At 38.6% G+C, this 22485-nt stretch overlaps 1 protein-coding gene and 1 non-coding gene across 12 annotated transcripts in view; one reads left to right on the forward strand and one right to left on the reverse strand.

Annotated features, from left to right (window-relative positions):
- Nucleotides 1-22485, reverse strand: part of LOC128738562 (serine/threonine-protein kinase mig-15) — a 123831-nt gene that overhangs the window by 40646 nt on the left and 60700 nt on the right. The window lies entirely within an intron of this gene.
- Trnav-aac (transfer RNA valine (anticodon AAC)) lies at nt 1567-1639 on the forward strand. The gene has a single exon. It is a non-coding gene; the product is annotated as a tRNA-Val (tRNA).

Consider the following 22485-nt stretch of genomic DNA (forward strand, 5'->3'; position numbering starts at 1 on the left):
ACGTATTACCGAAATGTACGTACTATCGAATCACAATTTTAGGCCTTGAAGCATTGTTATATTATGCTTAATATATCTAAAAATTTGCAAATTTTCTGACACTATTGAATAAATATATATTTTAGTGGTATTGATTTAATATAACAGTTAATTTTTAATTTTTTTAAATCAATGATTTTGCCCCTTGTGAAGCTTGAAATGAAATAAATAAAGTGTTGCTGGAAAATGTACATACTATCGAGGCAAAATGTACGTATTATCGAGGATACGTACTATCGAGGCAAAATGTACGTATTATGGAGGGTACGTACTATCGAGGGTACGTACTAACGAGGGTACGTATTATCGAGGTATACCTGTATTACACAACTGTTCCATCTAAAATCGTATAGTATGCAAACGCAATCTATCAGCAGTGCTATTTATTGAGAAGAATAAACTATTTTTTGAAACACATTTATGGGGTAAGACGCAATCTCCCGATGGAAATATCTATTTGACAGTAATTGTTGTTTTTAAAAATATCGTAGCTGTATAAACTACACTCGTGTTAAATAAGGTCGTCTATGTATGTGTACCAAATCTACCAATTAAAATCAAAAGGTATAAGCAAAGCGAAATTGAAACAAACACAATGTTGAATGCTAACACAGTTAAGAAAGATAAAGAAATCCGTAGCCGTTGGTGTAAACCCCGATAGAATTTATGCTGAATTGTGTTTACTTCCACATTCCGTTTTACAACATGCATTTGCATCCGTCTCCGGATCTTTCCTCTGAGTCATCCAGCAACAAGATTGTGCTGTGAAAGAAAAGTTCATGCAGGTGCATGCATGCAGCTGCATTTGGTTGTTGGTGAGTCATCATTAGAGAAACTATGCCTCTACCAAACTAGACCGATTGTGATGTGGGGCCTCTAAATTCTTTCCCATTCGAACATACCACCACCATTCAATTCATTCACATGGGTTATTAATCACAATGCAGTTTAAAAAGTTAGGAGTGCCGAAAAAATCAATACCGGGAAACAAAACAGCACACAACGGAGCACGAAAATGAGGTCGATTTTGACAATCGAAAATTGATTGCCTCTCGATCTGTCGCTTTGATTGATGCAGCACAATATTGCACACTTTACTTCCACTGGGAACACCCCTGTGGGCATCTAAATCTAAAATGCGATTCTCCTGCCGGGAGAGTAATAAATAATCAAATTAAAACCAAAACTCGTTTGTTTCTGCAGCAGGTTCCGTTCATCCAATATGCACTTGTAGCTTGGAACAGAAAGAGCGCATAACTGTCATCCATAAATCGTTTGGCAGTCGCTAATGTTATCGGTTCTACTGCACCCAATGTGTTGTTTTCGAGCCCACGCATGCATCGACGAGTCTCTGAATATATAAACAACGGTCTAGCGCTGTCGGAGGAGAGTTCGAACGAGAAATTTATGCTGCCTAGCTCTCGGCGGATGACTATGGAGAGCAGCAGCAGCAATAGCATAAATTGCAAAAACAGCTGATGGAGAAGTGAAAAATGGTAGCCATTCGGCCGGCCTTGGTGCAACGCAGTTTCCGTGGTGTAGTGGTTATCACATCCGCCTAACACGCGGAAGGCCCCCGGTTCGATCCCGGGCGGAAACATGACATTTTTTTGGCTAGATGGTAGGTTAATAACAAAGCAGAGTGATCAAGGTCCTCTTGCTTGCCTGCCTGCTTTCGCCTAGGTTACGCAGAGTGACATAGAGCGATGGACAAACGATGCGACGCAATTTGGTTTTTCCGTAATCGGTGGGGTATTCTAAAAATAAAGAGCCAATGTGTCGGGTTGTTGTTTTGGTTTTTGCCGGTTGTTACGGGTTGCTTGTTATTCTACATACGCATCCGCCCGCGGTGATGCTGAGGGAACGCGTGACGGCAGCTCTTGAATAGCGGCGCGGTTACTTGTTGTTCAACGCTGTAGGACATGCTGCGTATGCTAGGATGTGTTCGTTCGTAGGTAGAGAAATTTTGTCTCATTCACATGTTCGGATGTTGTTTTGGATGAGATTTTTTACTGTTGAATAGGATTGAATAATAAACAACGGGATATTCTTTGACTATTAATTGCAACTGCACCGTTGTCCTTCTTTTTTTTCAATAATACTTTCAGCTTATGCTAAAAATATCAGATTTTGTAAACGGTAACCGATGTTACCCCAATGCAACTTTTTAGAAAAGTCATTAATAATATACTCGTTAAATTCATGTGTCGGCTTTTGTGATCTAAATAAATATTATAAGTGTGGGTGTGCTGGGCCAGAAGACAACTCAATTGCTCAGTTTTGCTGTCCACACTATGCCTGTGAAAATGGTGTAAACAACGTGCCGTATTTTGTAGTTCGAAAAGCTGGTTACCATACCGTCATGTCACCGCACCACCACCACACTGCACGGTCATGAACGCCGAAAGAGGCAATCAAATTCAATTTACCGTTAGGTTGTGATGCAGCATGCACTTCGCGAGAAGGTGACATAAATGTAGCTCGATTTCTGTCGGATAGTGTTCGAAATATCTGCGAAGTGGAGCCATAGAACGGAAGACCACGAAAAGAGACTCGAAATAAAATTGTTTTTGTCAGGTTTGATAGTTCTAGTCAGTTTTATGGATAGCTTTGTTCAGAGAGATTCTGCAGGAAATGGGTTCATCGAAGAACTAACACAGATTTGTTTTGCTTATTTGTCGTACTTAGGAATATTTAGCTAAAGTATAGTTAATATAAATCATTCATCGTAGGCTTCAACGGATATAAATTTTCTAAAAAAACGAAAACAAATTTCGCTGTTCGCTCCTGTTAGCCAGCTAGCAAAGTGCAATTACCATCTAAGAGGCTCAACCAACCAACCAATCAAGCGCCAGCCAGCCACCAGCGCGCTGCGCTCGAGGAAGTAAATCAATCCAACAAATGTGAACACATTTATGAGTGAAATAAAATTAAATCACATTCGTGTCGTTTCAACCGATGTGTCATTCTACCGGACCCGAACCGGGGCTTATGCCATGAATGTATAACCAACCACAAGAAAAAAAAAACTCTGAATAGGAGGAAAAGAGCCATCGCGCGGTGCAACACAAAGAACGCATAAAAATAGACGACCACATACAGAGTGGAAGCAGCATTTGACTGCCCCTAGGCTCGGCGATGACGGCTGTATGTAGCGAACCGAGCGGGATTAGAAGGTATTCGAACACTATTTAACGGCAATGTCTATATTATAGGTCATTTGGAAAAGTTGAAGTGTGCTGCCCTGCTCTGCTGTGCTATGTGACAGACTTGACTGCCGTGCACAGTGCATTCTAAAAGGGGGGAAATGTAGCAGTGACAGATTGTGGGCCTGTAGAATTAACTCATTCCCCCATGGAAAAAACGGCCGGGTACGGCACGCGGGAGAATCGACTAATTATGGCAAATAATCCAGGTCACACGTTGGCAGATTCGTCGCCATGCTATGGCAGGTGTTGTAAGAGTTAAAATGATGAGATCGGTCTGGTATTTTTTGTTTCATTGAAGCCAAATGCCTCATGTGTACGAATCGATTTCAAATAACCCGAAACAATCCATCATCGGTTGCCAGTTAGTCGGACTTTATCAGGTGGTAAGGGTCAACGGCACTTGGCTGGTTTCTTTACACCTGTGTCAGTTTTTGTCTGTCGCCTAACAAAGTGGAATGTCCCCTGTTGTCCGCTTGTTGGATTATTAATTTAATGATGTGGAACGGTTAGGACTTAGTTCCAGACATTTAGTCATCGATATTACTATGTAACTCAACATAGCATATAATACAGGGTGTTTTTCTGTAGACATAGAATTTTAAATTAAAATAATACACAGATAAATGTCAAAATTTGGCTCCATTCGAAAGAGAATTCTTTGCCATTTTTATTACAATATTATTTCTTAATATGGATATTTTGATTAGCTCGGAAGAAGTCCAATCGAGAGGCACAATTTTCAATAGCTTTTTGCAGCAATTGCAATGATATTGTGGAATCTGTCTTCCAAGAAGTCAATCGACTGCGGTTTGTCGGCGTAGACCAGAAGCTGCACATAACCTCACAAAAAATTAACCCGCAGCGATGTGAAATCGCATGCTCTTGGGGGTCAAGGTCAATTCACGCGTCCATTACGCAAAATTATTCGTTCAGCGAAGCGCGCTGCGTCAGTTGTGGCCCACACAGTTTGGTATGTTGCACTGACTTGTTGAAACTAGAGTTCCTCCACATTTGAAATACTCACTTGTGGTATAAATAAGTTGCTGATCATGGCACTGTAGCGATCACTATTAGCTGTTACATTTTAGCCGTTTCCTTTGACGTAGGGGAACGTCTTACCGCTGCTAGGTGTCATTCCATAATTTAGATTATAATTATCGTCACAAAAATATGAAAGATTTTGGACGCATGGCTCTGCCAATTATGACTAAATTTACATGGATAAGATACCAATCGACTCATAATAGATGATAGCAATTATGTGGTTTCTATTATAATTTTCTTTTTCAGTCATTATTTTTGTGAACATTAACGAAAAGTTTCAAGGGCAAATGTCCCCATACATTTTCTTCGTGATCGCCTTGCTACATAGACAGAGACGACTGGTAAGCACCATCTGTTTGTACTGTGATTACTTTCCTTGAAGGAAAAAAAAATGACGGTCTCCCCGTCCTAACAGGTCGAACATTCCTTACGACGATAAACATAGACCAATTGGATGTCTTTGCTTGGGAAGTACGCCAGAAAAAGTGACAAAGTCTCCTCGTACACCAACAAGATTTCTTATGTTCGCAAATTGTTTACGAAAAAACCCGGGATAGAAAAGGAGAAAATACGGGAGTATGAAAATTAAGAAACTAGGACAGAAAACGACGAATGGAGGAAAAAATTAAAACGGAATGCAAACGGAATAAAACGAAAAACGGAACGTGACAGAAAAGGAGGAAACGCAGTACATAATAAGACGAAAAACAGAACAGACAAAAACAAAACAAAAACACAGAAATGGAGTTAACGGTACAGAAAATAAAAAACGAGACTGGAAAACAGAAAAAGGGTCTGAAAAACGGAAAATAGAAGAAAAAAGAACAAAATCAGAACTGAAAAGAGTGAAGAACAGGCCAGGAAGGGAAGAGAAAAAGGAAACTGCGGGCAGAATAATGAAAAACGAGAGAGGAAAAGAGGAAAAAACAAGACAAGTAAAGGGAAGACGAGATAAAAAAGAAAAAAGACATAATAGCAAAGGTGAAAAAAACAGAAAAATTAATAGAGGGAAAAAGAGACAAGAGCGAGAAAATGTTAATTCCACTGGACAAATAAGAATAAAAAAGAAGAACAGTCCGATAAAGAAAATGAGGAAAACAGTAAAAAGAGGTTTAGCGGGATATTATAGAAGAAAAAGGAGACAAAATGGGACAAAAACAGGAAAAACGGACCAAAGAAAAAGGTAAAGTTGAAGAGAAAAAGACTACAAACGCATGAAAACCGGAGATTACAAGGAAAAAAGGGACATAAAAACAAAATTATCGTGATACAAAAGAAAAAACGAGGCATCTAAAGAACATTGCCGTTAAAAACGATAGAAAAAGGAGAAGCAAATAAGGTAAAAAAGAATAAGAAAAATACGAAAACTGGATTCGAGCAAAAGGAAGAAAAAATTGGAGAACTGGAAAAAAATTACAAAAAAGAGTGAACATTTAGAGGAAAAACAGGGTTGAAAATAAGATAAAAATGGGATAGGAAATGAAGAAAAATGGAACAATGAAACAGAGAACATGGCATAGAAAAAACGAGAGAAAGACAAAAAACGAAAGGAAACAGAAGGAAAGCGAGGAAAGAAAACGAAGAAAAAACGAAACATGACTGGAAAAGAGGAAAAAGGTAACAGAAAAGAGGTAAAACGTGTCGAGACAGTAAGATAATATATCTCAATCCTACTTACTAAAATGCAAATAAAACTTCGGGTCTAATTTCGTGTCAATTTCCAAATTTAGTTCTAACTATTTGATGTCCAAAATCAAGGGCAATTTCAAACACTATTTAATTTCAAATTTAAGTTTAATTTCAAGTTAAATTTAAACCCTTATTTCAAGTCCAATTTCTAGTACAATTGGAATTCCTATTTGGAGTCAAAGAATATGAAATGTGGAAGGTAAATGAGGAAGCGTCCAACATAGCTCTTGCCATCCCAAGCCCCTACCTAGCACCTCCACGTGACCATAGCTGGTAATACTTTATTGAGTAGCTAAGCTAGGAGGTGCGATGCTGCGTGGCTCCCGGCTTTCTGACCTCAAAACTGCGATTTCGGGAAGACGGCTGAGCCAAACGGCCTTGTTAGTAGGTAAGCCTGTTTCGTTTTAACTCATCAAGCATCTCCTACTGTAAAGTGAAAACTTTGGCCATATCAAGTTTAAATAATGTACACATGGATATCAGAAGGAAACATTAAGTTAATTATTGGATATATGACGCACTGATGGAAACTCAAGTGGCACAATTATATTTCATTCGGAGGATTGCTGGTGAGATTGTTCTAATTTTGCTCATATATACTCCATTTTATTTCACTTTTGCTATTACATATTCATCTTTGATAAACTGTAGACACTCAAGTGCGGGTAAGTTCTGCATAAATTCCAAAACTCTTGTATAACTGCGTAAATCCGCATAAGCACCTCGAAAAGAACGACTCTAGTGTATTCGTTTTAAATATTATTATTGAGTAAGGCTTTCTTATGCTCCTCATTGTTTGCCTTGCCCTACTAACACGATACCATCTGTTTTCCTGTATCTTCTATGAAGGTAGTATGACCCAGTAAACATTTTCCTATGCATATCAGAGCAATAAATGAATTATTTGTACCTATATATACCCTGAAAAATCGTATCTGATGCACAAAACTAGCATATGCGTACTAATTTGGAGGCCTTATACGTACTACAAAATATATGTTAACAATTCAACTTTATAAGTTTTTCTATGCGATAAGATCCAACTCAAAGCGATTAGTTTTATTATGCTATACAATTCTGTACTGAAAGTCGTAGGTCAATCACTTGCTATCGTCAAATACGATAGAATATAAACTTATGTGCGTTTCATTAATCTATGTTTACGATACTGAATTTATTAAAAGTCAATAACGATAATTTTCGTACATTGTTATACGAGTTGGTGTTTGCTGGGGAGTTCCCTGCACTTTCATGCATGTTATTCCAACTCTAATCTCAAGTCCAACTTAAATCCTATTTACGGACGTAAATGTCAAGCATAATTTCAATTCTAATTTCATGATTTCATGTCCAATTTAAACTTAAATTTCGAATCCAATTTCAAGTCCAACTTTAATTGAATATCGAATGAAAATTTCAAATTGATTTCATGTCTAATATCAAGTAAAACTTCCATTCCAAATTACTATTCCAAATTTAAGTTCAATTTCAAATTCCATTTGTAGTTCAGTTTGACATAAAGTTTTCAGTTCCAATTAGCTCAAATTCAAGACTAATTTATTGGCCTATATCAAGTCCCATTTCAACTCTAATTTCTAATTCAGTTCCATATCTAATCCATATCTAATAGTCCAATTTCGAGGTTGATTTTAAATTCCAATTGCACCTGAAAGTCAAGAGTTTTCAACCTAATCAGCCGATATTTTCGGCGATATGCAATAACGGATTCGCCATCCTATGATTACTTGATTTTCCAGGCCAAAACATTCTTTTGAAAGTTCGGGTGCACCAGCTTTTATTCACGTTTATGACACGCTTTGCACACGGGTGCATTACGCGAAATTATTCGTTTCTTTTTGCTATAATCCCTACAGGACACCGCCTCTAGTTTCTGATAATAAAGAACAGAAGTTGGCGCTAGTGTTTCATCATGCGCCATGCGTGAGAGTATGCTTGAAACTATCGATGTTTCCCTGTTGAATGCAACAGATGTCGTTACTTTGTAACGCATATTGTACATATTGGAAGCAGCCCAATTTTGCGCGACAATAAATTTACTCAGCACAGCCACAGTACTCTCTCATGCATCTCAGTTTATTTTGTGTTTATCGCTTATTTTAATGTAACGTTTGACACCTGAGCCAATAAATAGTTGGTAAACATTGTTTTAATTTATCGCGTTCATGTTGCGAAATTTATTGAAATGTCGTAAACATATTCAGGTTACGGCTCCCGGCGGGTCCCGGCGAGCCGCGGCGTTCGGTATCAAATCGCTTTGCAGGGCTCACGGAAGAATGATAAGATGCTATGAAGAGGTAGGGCTGCCCTGCACTCAGTGCACCTAATTTGCTTATTTAACTATGACACCTCTCCCAAGCAAAATTCGAAAATGTTAGGCATGGGGCATTGTTAGAATCAATTATTATCCACAAGATTGCAGAACTAAGTGTTACTCTATCTTAAGTATTTACTTAAGATAGAGCAATACTTAGTCCAGGAATCTTATGGATGATGAACAACAAAGGACCGAGAAGACTGCCCTGCGGGATTCTTGAATGAGCAGTGAAAGATCCCGAGAGACAGCCAACTATATTGCTCAATTTTAGTTGAGTTGGAAAAGATTGTCTCATGCCGATTGTCAGACTCGCCTGGAACGTTTTCTATTGCAAGATGACTAAAAACTTCAACTATACACAGAGAGCTTTTCCCAATAATCTTTTAAGACAAAAATGTAACCTCAACCTGTAAAGCAAGTTCTTTTGACACTAAAACGGGTTTTTTATTTCCAAGCATATTATTAATAAATAGTGCGACGATGATAGCCTTAGAAGCAAAGTCATGTAGTTGCACAAACAAATCTTTGATCAGGTATGCCTGGGGGAACTGCGAAACTATAAACAACCGACTACGTTTGTGAAATTCAGTGTTTCTGCTCGTGACAATGATGATTACACTTCTTTGCCTAGTTTCCTTTGGTGGTTTCCAGCAAAGCATTGGAGTGTGGTTTCTATTTCCTGATAACTGCCGGATGATAACCCACACCAGCATAGTGCATATGCTGCGAGTGATAATTCGAGTAGATGGATATAGTGCATTAAATATCTACAAATAGAACTTTTACACCATTGCAAGTGCATAACGTGAGCGAAGCAGGAGAAATATAAACTGAGCCGTAATTTGATTTAAAGTTTATTCATGGAAATCAACGTGGCATTCATTGCTCAGCTGCCTGATGATGATGCTGGCGGTTAAATCAAGTACTTTAAATTGAATTTAGCGAGAACTTGATAGATGCATTCGCTCAGCTGGACCGAGCCTGTTGCATAGGTTTCGTTTTATTTTCATCTGTATAGTCACAATGCTTCCCTCGCACTGACAATCAACTCCGGTTGCAAATATTTAGCTGAGCAAGTTGAATCGAATTAAAGCGCTGAAAGCATTGTATCAGTCTGTCGATGGTAACAACGACTAAAAGCTGAAATCATTCCATCCTTGTATTGAATGTGGCCTACACTTTCGAAATTCAGCCTGCCTGCCTGCCTTAACCAATGGCGCATGTGCGATAATAATCTAACTCGAAGGATGCGTTTAATATTGAATCTATAAAATTCGTGCTCATAGCGCCAGAGCGTCCGTTACTCCCACGGTTCGATCGTGGGCAGAGAATAAGCGAGCACCTACGCGGCATTGTCGCCTCCTACATGACGATCCTACCGCCATCCAGACAGGTAGATATTGCGTAGCACTTCCCACGTATCGATATAACAAAACACCCCAAGCCGGCCTACTAGGGGTTGACACTTGGTATTTCGATAGCCAATAGTTTTGATTTTCCCAACATATTACTGTATAGCGGCTTAAAAATCTCGAAACTATGAGCATTCGAGGGGTGAGGAAACATTTGATGGGGATTTCGTGATATGTCGTGGGGTGCGACTTAATAACTGTCAGTTTCGCTACTCATTAGCCAGGATTGACCGGTTCATTAGTTAATAATGAATCAAATCGTGACCTGTTATATCTACATAAATATTTCAAATAAATGTAATGGGTGGTTAAGTTAGAAGGGACTTACTACAGCAGAATTGTATTGAAATGCACAAAAATAACATGTTGTTTCACCTAAGCTGAGTTTTTTTAATACCAAAATTACATATTTTATATGCAACTGAATTTGGCAAATACAAAAGTTAACTCAAAAGTTTATGGCAGGTGTGTACCAACCGCTAAACTGCGACTGTTTCCAAATTCTCAGTGTTTTTTCGTTTTTCAACCTATGGCAAGCGAAGAAACTTTGGCAAACTTTGATGAGATTTTGTCGTGGCAACCACCAGCCCAGTAACAATAGGTAGTATTTTCCCACCCAACAACGAAACCAACGCTAATCAGAGCCAGCTCGGTCGACCGCCGCGCCGCCTTGCTGGGGCGCAGCTGAGAATTGCTGATTTCAGGTGAAATAGTGCAATTATTTTGCCGCGCGTTGATTCACTGAGCTTCCACGCGAATCAACCGATTCAAGCGCTCCACCGCAATTGCTAGACAATTTCAGTTTGCTAGCATTTTTTTTGTGTCAGCGGTGAACAATTGTGGGAGGAGAGGTTAATCTAACGTTTGTTTTGATTTATTTATTCCACGCCAGGGCATTTGGTTTTACGTAACTTTGGAATGTCGGTTTATCGGTAGCTGTAGCTACAAATGACGGAAAATTGATAATCGCGATAGAAGCTGCTATTTCTGTAGCATTAGTAGTAGACCTATGATTATGGAGATGAACCGTTGGAATTTGATGGAAACAGATGGTTCTCTCAGAAGCGTGCTATCAGAATCGTAACATTGGATAATCAATTCAACTGCTCAAATGATACCCTCGAATGCCTTTAAATCAAAAAAGTTTTAGCATTCTAATATATGAAACAATTTGTAATCTAATCTTATCTTCTAGAAATAAAATCACATTTAGGAAATCTTGCTATTCAGTTATTTCAATATGAACATTTAAATGAAAGAATCAAATACCAACAACTTTTTATCTTTTGCATGAAATTTTATCTTCAATATATCGGTAGGTAGAGAAAAATGTCTTGCAATTGTGTACCATTACGTAACCATTATGCAAATGCTAAGCAGTCTAAATTGATTGACAAGTCAAGTTTTTCAATTTTCATTTTTCAAACAATCATATGCAAGCACTCTTTTTGCTTCCCTTGCCCCAGACGATGATTTCATACATCTGCGATTTCGTACACTTCGATTTCACGGTTTATCCGTTCCGTCTCGAGTAGTTCATCCATACTTTACAGTTTAAAAAAAACCCGATTTAATCCACCTAGTGGTGAAAGGAACCTTTGTTATACCATCTTATATGTCATTTGCAATAGGCATTTTCAGTTAAAATATTATTTTTGATTTGTATTTGAATTTGTAATTTTCATAAAACTGACAGAGTCAAATTATATACGCATCACTTTGAACTAACTAACTTTGAACTTCTTATATAAACTGTTTCTTAGGCCCAGCCGTTCTCAAGTTATTCAGATGTGAAATCTCAAAATTATTTATTGGAGTCAACACATGCAAAGTATCCGATAACCGTGTAATCGACTTTCACGGATTTGAACCAAATTTTGTCAGATTGTTCATTTTAGGTCAGAAAGCAAAAATCTTAAATTTGGTACCGATTGATACCTCCATTAGTGATACGATTAGTGGAAGTACCTCCTTTTTAAAAAAGACCCGTTTTGTCAAACCTTTTTATTTTTTACTTACAGATAAACCTGGAAATCTCGACCAACATGTCAAAAGGTCCAATGTGCAAATGAGAGATTCTCTTTGCGTTTCTTCTCTTATGCTTATTACGGCGGCATAAATACATTTCAACCCAATTATTCTAAAGGATAAGCTTTCCAATAACACCAGTAACCGTTTCATGCAAAATAGATGCATTCAAGTGCATTTATGCCGCCGTAATAACCGTAAGAGACGAGTCGCAAAGAGAATCTCTCATTTGCACATTGGACCTTTTGGAATGCTGCTCGTCAAATATTAGATTTAGAAAGAAACTATTTTCACATTCAAATTCCAATTCCAATCGAAAATAGTCGAGTAAAAACTGGCTTTTTTTAGCGTTTTGAGCTGGAAATGATTATAAAGAAATCGACACGTCTTCGGAATTTAATTCAACTGTTTGTTAACGCTGTGCTAGTTATCATCCATATGCATCCTAGCGATAAACAATTTTCAGAGTGTATTTTAACAGAACTTTACAGAATATAGGAAAACAATGAAAACATCGTGTACAGAATTTTTGAGCAGAACTGATTTTAAAGTGGCTGTTAGCTTCGGGGTACAATGCTAGCCTAACAAGCCAGTCATTGTATGTTCGAATCTCGACTGATCGGTGTCGCTACAGAGTTAATAGGATCTTTTCCCTAGCCCCGTAATTTTCCTGTACTCTAATAACCGGCTGCGAAGTCTGTCGATAAAGAAGGGTCAAGTTCTGAAGGACGTTTACACCCATGGCTTTGCTTTGCTTGATTTTAAAGTGGTTTCTTCAAACAAATCCTTAAATTTCGCAACCAGTAAGAGATAGATAGTTACTATATGCAGCAAAGTTGCTTATTTTAGTGTTCTAGAATTTTTGTGAAGACGCTATTTTTTTGGACACATGTAAAAAACAAAAATTTGTGTCACCCTATTAGGTGGATTAACAGTCACCCTAAAAGTGTAAGAAAATGTGCTATATTTTATTAATTAACTGCTGCAAAGAAACATCCGTTGAAAAATTACACATTTTTACTATATTATTCTGTTTTAAAGGTTTAGTCCAATTAAAGGTTTGGTCATTAAGGTTTTCTTGAATAAATTTCATCAATCATTTTTAAATATCTTTTGACCAGTAGAACCAATCCTTATGAAATTTGGTAAATACATTTGCAGTGTTAAGACCTCTCGTTTAATACTAAAACAATTGAAACTAGATAAATTATCTTGGTTAAAATCGCTATAAAGTAATGTAAATTTTAACGTGTAACTTCAATTGCTCATAACTTTCAAACTAAAAGTCCAATCAAAAAACCATTCAATAGTGATCTATCCGGCTATATTACCTTTCAAATGAGACTAATAGCGCATAAATCGTCTTGGCCATCTCTGAGAAACAGGCGATAATTATTACCTTTTGTCAAATTATTGTCAAAACACGTTTTTAAGCATAACTTTTAAACTACTTATTTGTTTTCAATAAAACTTCCCGAAAATTTTTATAATTTAGCAAGAGCTTTCATTTGGTACTAAGATTATTGAAATCGGTTGTGTGGTTCCGGAGAAAACCGTGTCACGTAGTTTTCACATTTTTGCTTATAACTTTTAAACGAAACATCGGACCACGAAGCAATTCAATAGTAATATACTAGGCATTAATACCTTTCAAATGAGACTAATAACGCATAAATCGGTTCAGCCATATCCGAGAAACAGGCGATAGAAAATGAGCTGCACACACACACATACACACACACACACATACACACACACATACACACACACATACACACACACAGACATTGCTCAGTTCGTCGAGCTCTATCGATTGGTATATGTGATTCGGCCCTCCGGGCCTCGGATCAGTTTCGTGTTTTTCGACCAATTTCTAAACCTTTGTTATATACTATAACAAAGGTAAAACCCGATTTAATCCACCTAGTGGTGAAAGGAACCTTTGTTATACGGTCTTACTTGCTATTTGAGATAGAAATCGACACGCCTTCGGAACATAATTCATCTATTGGTTATCGTTGCGTAGTGCGTTGATTTACATAAAATTTTTGAAAATTGAATAAATTTACAAAATTTGAACAAAATAGGAACACTTTTAAATTTTGATAGATGAAATTGCCGAGTAAGGATAAGTAAGTTGTTATTAATCTGAGTAAGTGCAAATAAAAGTAAGTTGTAAGTGGAAATCTTATCCTTTAGCATATACATTGTCTAGTAAAGGTCTAGTTTATAGGTTTTTGAACTATGCATAGTTTCCTGTAATGCCATTCTATTTGACTCACATCAATAGAGTTTTCTTGAATAATTTTCATCAATTTTTATTAACTCACGCTGTTATATTTTATACAACACGTGTAGGTTTTTCAACGCCATATTGTTATAAAGTTACAAATCGTTGTTTAACTAACGTATATTCTTCAACAAACTTATTGTGAGCAAAATATCATAATTATTCAATGCATTAATAATTTAAATTGTTCGGAAAATTTATGCAGCAAAACTATCAGCAAATGTAAAATGTTTAAAATGTATCCGTCTGCTGGTAGTCGAGTAATGCGGAGTCAAAATTAGGGTATTTTTTATAATCAAAGTTCCACAGATCCTAAACAAGCAAACATAGAGGTATAGTATTTTCAGCAAAGTTGTGTATTTTTACTATTTGTACAATTTTGTAGTACATGAAAAAGTCATACAACAATTACAAAAAGAGCAAAAATAGAAAAACTGATTTTACAAATACATATACAATAAATAAAATATTTCTATCTTCGCTGCAGAGATAGAAGGTTACTGTCTTTAGCAAAATTTCTTGTAATAATATGCTCTATAACTTTGCAGAACACATCAATGTGTTATATTGACACTGAAGAAAAATATTTTTTTTATTTCACTTTTAGGGGGATTAATCAAAATTTAAATTCCAGCAGACGATAGAGCTTTCAATTTCAAGAAACTCTTCCAAAAGTTCAATAAACCTAAAACCAAGTTTTCCCAGTCAAAACTCTAGTGCACACGTTTTCTTTGGTTTGGGGCTATTGTGCGCGCGAGTAATCGTGTTTCAAAAGTTGGCGCGAGTGTTCGAGGGGTAATATCTTTTAACCGGTAAAACCACTTCTTATGTAATTTTGCATATATATTCGTAGTGTCAAAACCTCTCGTTTGATATTAAAATAATTCAAATTTGGTAAATTATCTTGGTTAAAATCATTATAAATTATTGTTAATTTTGGTGTGGTGTATACGGTTGCTCATAACTTTCAAATTAAACGTCCAATCAAAAAACCATTCAATAGTGATCTATTAGGATATATTATCTTTCAAATGAGACAAATAGCGCATAAATCGGTTTGACCATCTTTAAGAAACAGGCGATAATTATTACCTTGTCAAAACAGGTTTCTTTAAGCATAACTTTTAAACTACTTGTTTGTTTTCAATTAAAAATTCCTGAACAATTTAGCTTTAATAAGGGCTTTCATTTGATAGTAAGATCGTTGAAATCGGTCATGTCGTTCCGGAGAAACCCGTGTCACGTATTTTTCACATTTTTGCTTATAACTTTTAAGCGAAACGTCGTATCACGAAACAACTCAATAGTGATCTACTAGACAATAACACCTTTCAAACAAAAGTAATAGCGAACCATTCGGTTCAGCCATCTCTGAGAAACAGGCGATAGAAAAAATCATTACATACATACACACACACACACACACACACACAGACATTGCTCAAATCGTCGAACCCTATCGATTGGTATATGTGACTTCAATTTCATCAATTTCATATTTTTCGACCAATTTTTAAACCTTTGTTATAGTATAACAAAGGTAAAAACATTAGGTTTTGGAGGGGGAGTATGTTGCGACCGAAAACCGTATTGTACTACTTCCTTACGGGCAGTTTCCATTATCCAATCGATTCTAGTCATTCTAGTCTAGAAAAGATTATTGTCCGTCTGATCGAACGTGTGCATAAAGGTTATACTTCGTATAAAATATGATGCAATACGCCACGCTTCCGGCCGTGTCAATAATCTTCAATTGGTCACTAGATCGTGGCGTTTTCCCAACGATGTGGAAGGTTGCATCAGTTACTCCAATACACAAGGCTGGAAATATCTGGACTGGACATTAAAAACTATCACGGAATTTCAATTCTGAGTAGTCTCCTCAAAGCTCTTGAAAAGATGATTTATGATATTGTGTATCATGCAGTGCGCGAAATAATTTCCGAACACCAACATGACTTTATGAAAAAACGATCTACAACCACAGATTTGATAGTATTCGTCAACTCGCTGATCAAGAGTATAGCAAGTAGAAGTCACGTCGTTAACTTTAGCACAAGACATTCGACAAAGTTCCACACGCACTAGCAGTAGAAAAACCGAGCTGCTTGGACTTGCCAAGCTGGACGACACAGTGCATCCAATGTTATCTTACCGAACGCTCCGCTTTAGTTAGAATCAAAGGTAATAATTAGTCTTGTTTCAAGCTGCCATCTGGCTTGCCTCAGGGTAGCCATCTAAAGCTTTTGATATTTGTACTTTTCGTTAATGAGCTGGGCAGCGTTTTAAGCTCATCTAAACTGACGTACATCGACGACTTGAAGATATTCCGTGAAATTAAAACCAAACAACTTGACTGCTGTACTCTCCAAAGCGATGTTGACTCTTTTTCACGATGGTTTACTCCAAATGGTATGCAAGTTAATGTCAGCTGTCTACGTGAGCACCTACAAAACGAGTACTCTATCGGACAGAGCCGAATGCAGACCATAAAGGACTTGGGAGTTACTATTGATTCCAAAACCAAATTCAACAAACTCAATACTTGGATTCGCGAAAAGAAACACCAACGCATTCCAGAACATGTACGTGCTTAAATCGTTTCATTGTGCACTTGTCCGCAGCATTATGGATTACGGGACATACAACTGCTGAACACGCGCTAGTTTCGGTTGTGGAATAGTGACTATTTCAAGCATCAGTTTACTTACGGGACTTCAAGTAGGAAAGAGGGCTGTACAGTATGAACGCTTGCAGCATCCGAGAATGTATTCATCCCACCTAGTGCTCAGTTTATGGTTAGAAAATTCGTCTGGAAACGCAGGGTATGAAATGGGGAAGGTAAATGAGGAGCGTCCTATATAGCTCTAGCCATCCCAAGCCCCTAGCTAGCGCCTCCACGTGGCCATACCTGGTAATGCTCTGAGTAGCCAAGGTGCGATGCTGGGTGGTTCCCGGCTGCCTGATGTCAAAACCGGGGTTTTGGGCAGACGGCGGAGCCACACGGCCTTGCTAATAGGTAAGCCTGATTTAGTTATTTTAATTATTTTTTTTTTCGTTTTAGCTTATGTAAAAACTTTGGCCAAAACGAGTTTTAATACTGCACATGGATACCAGAATGAAAAAATTAAATTAAGTATTAGAAGCACTTATGGAACTTCAAAGGACGCTATTCTATTTCAGACGAAGGACTGCTGGTGAGATTGTTCTATTATATACCACACTTCATTATATACCCATATATACCACATTTCCTCTTAATATCATATTATTAATAGTGTTATTATTGATATCATAAATGTGGAAGGCTGGATGATGGAGTGGATTGCCAACCTGAATCCTTAAGGTCTGAAGCAAATATGGCACTTCTCAACTCAAAACAAACAAATCATCACGTGGGTTAAAGTTGGTACAGCGATATTGATTATTACATGGAAGGATCCTAATGCTGCAAGGCGACTCTTATAACCCCGGAATGCGTACAAGTGCCTCTGCTTGTGGGTCCGCCCCATCCCTTTTGGCCCTTCTGTAACAGCATTAGTGTGAAATTCATTTGATAATCAAATTAGGATCTACTGTAATTCTACCTACATACATTGGCAAGTCCTTGAAATGATGGTGGCTTTCCCCTACTACTACTACTAGAAAATTCGTCTGGAAACGCAAACCTCAGACTACGCAGTCAGGTTTGGGTTGTGTCCGCTGTGACCAGCTAGCAATCACCGTCCACGTCGTTCGCCAGAAGCAGAATCCAGCTAATCCACCGACTTTACGCGTTTCGTTCATCCGTACATGTCAGTACTTGTGGATTTTCGGAGAGACTAATTGTGGGGTAATTTACCAATTTGTGTGGACCAGCAGTAACCATCCGACAACTCAGTGCCAAGTTGTAAGGATACCAGACCCAAATACGTTATTCCGGCCACTCAGCGCCATTTTGGAGGAACACACGGTCCAGGTACGATAGTCCGGCTACTTTGTGCCATTTTCAAGGGACAAACGGTCCAGATACGATACTCTGGCACTCTGTGGTAATTGAGAAACTCTCGACCTAGAATCATTTTCATTTTGTGCATCGCAGTATATAACTTCCGGTTTTGGGGTGGGAATAGGTTGCGGCACAAAGTCGCATCGAGACCGCGATGACCTACACATCTAGCAAACAATGAATAGTATTCTTGAGCGAACATGTAGGAAAAGTGCTACTACTGTTCTAGCCATCTACCTAGGAACTAATTGGAAGGTCTCATATGCCCTATTTACGAAAAGGGTCATCGACTCGAATGCAGCAATTGTCGGAGAATTACTCCCTCCAACTCTGCATACTTGAGTGTACAAAATTCTCTCCCGCATTCTATTTAGAAGACTGAGGCCGTTGCAGAAAAACCTTTGTTGGCGCATATCAGCGCAGTGACGCTCCACGACGAACTTAACGTTCACCTTGTGACAGATCTTCGATACATTCAGGAAATTTCACTTGCATACTCAGCCACGACCTTATAGACTTCAAGGCGGCGTACGATTCAATTGAATGAAATGAGCTGTGGTAGGATTATGCTAGAAAATGCATTTTCAACTAAACAAAACCCTTGATGGTTCAAAATTAGCCGTTAGAATAGCGGCTGAGATATCGGACCCGTTTGTGACATTCGATGGTTTGAAGTAAGCTATTTAGCAGGTATTCAGCATGAAAGGTATCACTCGAATCGAAGCGTAGGCGTGCAGAGAAGTGGTACTATTGTTATGATAATTCACATGCTTCCAGGGTTTGCGGACAGATCGATATAGTCGGCGTATATCATAAAGCTGTGCAAGACGCGTACTCGCATCTTAAGGGGCTGTGGGGGTTGAATACTCCTGGAACAGGGATATCACATTACATTATTCCAGTATCGGAGCGTGCATCACACAACACAATCTCTTGGCAGTGATGCCTTGTGCTACCGTCGCGACGAATACCATGAACGGTTCGGTGCGTTATCGTGTAGGTAATCATCGGTATTGCCAACATTCCAACCGCGACGATAGTGCTGATTGCTGAGCAGCCTCGAGTCGTTCGCGACCATCCGAAGGTGTATCAGCATCTTTGGCTCGAGCAGCACGTTCCTCACAGTGTAAGCCTTGGGTGATTCTTACTGCTGGTAAAACAAGACATTGCACAGGGGCGATTGTAGAATGGCAGCGCAAGACCGACAAACGCAGAAGCGGATCCTAAATTCGCCACTGATTCGATAACCGGATTGTGACCGAAAAGGAAATAAGTATCAATTGACATACGATCTTTTCTTCGATGTGAATCAATTCGAAGACAAATTGCTGGTCGATTGAAGATTGATTTTCCTAATATCAAGAGATGAGTAAGTTACGAACGTTCGTAACATGATCCCTTTTCCATTTTTTGATTTTGAATTCACAGCCTTACCTTCCCTTTCTAAGCCTTTATATACCTATGAAATGGCGAGAAAATTGAGAAGGGTTTTTATTTTCCAATTTCTAATTCGTTCGCTCTATACAAACGTTATTCAGCTAGCTCCCCGTTTCTGTTCGCCATTTATTTGCTGACGTACGACCAATGAATGTACTTTTGACATTACATTATTTACTTCCTAGAAATCCTCTTCGGTGATCTTCTACTTCAGCCTACATCGAACGCGCGTGGTATTGGAGGCGAAACCATACCGTACATGTATTAAATCGACAGTGAACACAGTCGTTGGAGCTTCCAACAGGCCTTCGAAAAATTTGCGTCGATTTGTCATTGTTATTTTTAGGACAAACAACCATGCGATCCCAAACGACCGACGCGTACTAAGCAACTAATTGTTTATTCAAAACCTGTTCGGTGCGGGCTGTGAACGATTAGGTGATTAATGGACTGTCGTACAGGATTTTAGGGCTCACTGATTCTAGTGTAGCACTCTATGTTTGAATCACATTTGTTCAATTTCCCAACATCATCAAAGAGATTGTAAAATTTAAAAAGAAAACGATCGTTAACGATTGCAATTGTTACACCACCCGATGCGATGATAGTCTGAAGTCTGGTTGATAACCCAAAAACGAAATAAAAATTAATTATCTCGACCAAACGAGACTCGCAGCACCAAATCACTGAATGTGGAACGTTGACGGTATCTCGGACCCACAATCAGCACCACCACAATAATGAATGGTGATTCTTGGGGCCAACCGCTTGCTGCCGGGTTTCCCGTTCCCGAGATCGTAAACTTCCGTGCCGAAAAACGCATTTCTTTGGTTCGAGGTAGCCCCTTCGCAGAGAACTCTCCGCCACATTTTCCACGCTTCGCCGCTGCAATGTTTCGTCTTCGTATCTTCCTACCTTCCAACCGCCAGCGGCCTAGTAATGAGCCAACGTTTAGCGAGTCGCGCTTAATCTGCGGTAATCGTCGGATTAATTAGCACCGCCGCGCTGCGCCGCGGAAGGAGCAAACTTCGCGCGGATCGCATATCAAATGCAGCCGAATTTTTTTTGCCAATCTGTTGCTTGCTGCTGTTCGAGTGTCAGAATGAATTTTCTTCGCTTTGACCACTTTGTTTTTTGATTCATAACAAGATCAAATTCGTAACCACAAGTAAACTTACGTCTATTTTCAAATTTGGGTAGTGAAAACAGTGAGCATACCTGAAAAGAAAAGAACAAAATATAAAGATTAAAATTTTATTAGTAAGTTGTAAAATATTGTTGCAACTGTTTAACCGTAATGAAGTGTTTCATTAGTCATTGTATCAAATTTCACAAGTGTTTAAACAGAATTGTGTTATCTAGCCTCTTTGAATTATTTATTCGGTCGGGTCTCCTTATACAATTCCCACTAACATAGTTATCTATTAAAAACCGCATTCATTTAACATCGTCATCGTTCGACAGTCATGGCACAAACTAACCGTTTCTGTTGTTTCTTCCGTTCTCTTTCGAGTTAAATTTCGACTTAAAAGTTTCTAGTTCTGAGAAGTGAAACGACATTTACGTTTCAAAGAGTCCATGTCACGCCTTGTTGTCATTTTTTCCGTGGAACAAAACTAGTTCGCAGCTGATTCTTTTATCAACTCTTTGTATAACAATAACAGACGAAAGAAAGCCCAAAGAAATGGATGACCTCTAGAGGTGACGCTCGTGTGTGATTCCACGATAGAAATTAATTCAATATATGTTGAAAAGTACAGAACCTAGAACGGGGGGGATGATGAAGCACAGAGTTCAATCGCCGCGTAAAGCGAATGCGCTTGTCGCATGAGTAAGATGCATTATCGTGGTGTATAGCAGCAGCACACAATGCACATACCACAGAGCAAGCAATACAGCCGAGTAAATTTTGATTTACGACCAATTTAAGACGAGTTCCTAGCTGTCTATCTTCGATGACCTTGTGAACTACTTCGTTGAATAGTCATACCGAAAATACAATGAAGTTCTCTTTCAAGAGAACATTTTTCTTTTCATCCTTTCAATGGGGTCTACGATGTCTCAATTGGTCTATGGAACCACCCTAATCTAACCACTCCTGGAACAGTAACTCATTTGCATATTCGTTCTCCGTCTCCTCCTCGGTGTGGTGCGCGACTGCAAACTATTCCACATTTATGGCGTCGTTTTGTACAGTGTGCCGCTGATGATGGCTGAGGTCCGGTCGTAGTCACCACATCGTCGCCGCTGTCGTCGTCCCGTCGTCGGACGACGTCCCCCGTCATCTTCGCCATTTTTAACGACCGGCACGGCCAACCCAGGCTGTTAGCATCTAGTCACAGACCACGAGAAATACGTACGCCGGTGTTTGGTGGTGGTGATGGTGGCGGTGGATTGCGGTTGCATATTGGCAAGGCCGGGAAATGGTTTTGAATATGCATATCTGCACTTAAAATCAATTTCATCGGCGTGCTGATCGCTCCTGCTGGATGCTTTTTTCCAGCTCTCTGTGGTTGGCTGGTTTATTGCCGTTAGCAGTGTACTTTGTATGAAAAGATGGTGAATGGGATGCGACTTATTAAAAATGGTAATTCGATGGTAGTGAGGAATGATTACGAGCTGCGCTAACTGCCGGGGCTGGCTGCAAGCTGAATTGTAGCGATCATCGGCGTGATAAAATTGCTGAACAATGCAACGGGATCAACGTTCCCATTCGGTCGAAATAGTTTAATATGCTTTAAATTTTACTCGGTAGTTATAGCTTAGAATTGATTTCCCGGTTTGATCAACAAAGGAAATTGCACCATAAAATAAAACACTATTTATGTCATGATAGTTTAAAAACTATCAACTTTTAAACTGAATTTTTTCACGGTTAGTCACTCTATCAGTATAACCTAGTACATTGTGATGGTTAAGGTTGAAACCTGAAAAGCTTTTTACGACGAAATTTCTTTTACGATATGTAACAACCGTTATAAGACACATTTCAGTGTTACGGGACACCATTCTTA

This window comes from Sabethes cyaneus, chromosome 2, assembly GCF_943734655.1.
Source record: "Sabethes cyaneus chromosome 2, idSabCyanKW18_F2, whole genome shotgun sequence".
Classification (NCBI taxonomy): domain Eukaryota; kingdom Metazoa; phylum Arthropoda; class Insecta; order Diptera; family Culicidae; genus Sabethes; species Sabethes cyaneus.